The following is a 1,417-nucleotide window of genomic DNA, read 5'->3' on the forward strand; positions in this document are numbered from 1 at the left end:
TTCTTTTCTTTGGTCTCTGCTGGTGACTCTCCTTGTGTCAATGCACTCCAGTGACTGGTGGACCATCTACATGTTGTTGTGGCGTCTAGCCACTTTTGCAGCAGCTGTGGTTATTGTGGTGGCTGTGGTGAGCCACCCACATGGAGGTGATGTTTTTGGCAAGCTCCTTGCTGCTGGCAGTGTGCCTACTTGTGTGTGGGGGTCCGGTCCCCAGCTCTATGCCTCAGATCCCTGGTTGGGCCCTGAGGCACTGGTGGTGTGCCTTAGTTGTAAGGTGGGGGGCCAGTCCCTGGCTCCATACCTCAGGCCTCCTCGTGGGTCCCAAGGCACTGGTGGTGTGCCTGGGCCAGAACTAATTTTCTGTCTTGGCTTCTAAAATGGGGGAACTTCCTGTAGGAACCAGTACTAGAACTCTGTGGTTGAGCTAAATGGCGGTTTTGCTGCTGGTTGTAGGGAAGGCTTTTTGTGCAGCTCAGAGTTTAATGGTTTACCTTATAGGTACTTGACTTATAGGCTCTCCAGAGATCTGGTGCACCTGGGCTGTGCATAAACTCTGATCTCAGCCTGGATGTCTTCATCAGACTGCATCCCATGAAATTCTATACTCCTGACCAGTTTCCTCTGAGAGGTCCTGCGCTGATTGGGGAGCAGATCAGCTGTCCTTGCTGTGTCCCAGTGTTCTTCCGGTGGGCCCATCTCCCCCACCACCTGCACTACAAACACTTCCAATGGGACAGGTTGCACACCAGCCCTTTGTGATGACTCACCAGCTTCTGAATGGCTCCCCTTTTTCAGCTGTTCTGGCTCCTCACTGCCATGTGGGTCGACGGGAACCCTATTAGTGGTCTTGCTGGCCTGGGGGCCCCCACGCCCCCTTCTCCCTTGCCACCTCAAGCAACTCCATAGGAAATGCACAGCTGCAGCTTCTGCTGGGTCCTGCTCCATGTGCTCAGCAGTTCCAGCCTTAAAGCGGCCACAGCCCAAAAAACTCACAGTAGGTTTTTCTTTCTCTCATCGTGGCTTCTCCGCCTTCATGAACTCGGTAGTTCTCTCCTCCTCTTCCCCTGAGCTCTAGCAGCCCCAGCTTGGCTCTTGTTGCTTTTTTATGGTTGTAAATTGGTTGATTGGTGGATAGAGTGATGCTGGGAACCATCTATTCTCCCATCTTGACTGGAACCCCAAGATCTTAAGATTTTAATACAATGGATTTTTTTAAAATATGAGCAAAGGATTTATATAGGTAATTCACATTTAGAATAAAAATCTAAACTCCTGCCTAGCTCTTTGACCTCAGCTCCTAAAACTTTTTCTACAGCTTACCACTCTCCAGCTGGGATTTCTTCTGGTTCTCAAACAAACTAGGCTCATTCCTAACTTAGAACATTTTCACTTGCTATTTCTATTTCTGTGATGTTTT

Source organism: Galeopterus variegatus, unplaced genomic scaffold (assembly GCF_000696425.1).
Source record: "Galeopterus variegatus unplaced genomic scaffold, G_variegatus-3.0.2 Scaffold791, whole genome shotgun sequence".
NCBI lineage: Eukaryota > Metazoa > Chordata > Mammalia > Dermoptera > Cynocephalidae > Galeopterus > Galeopterus variegatus.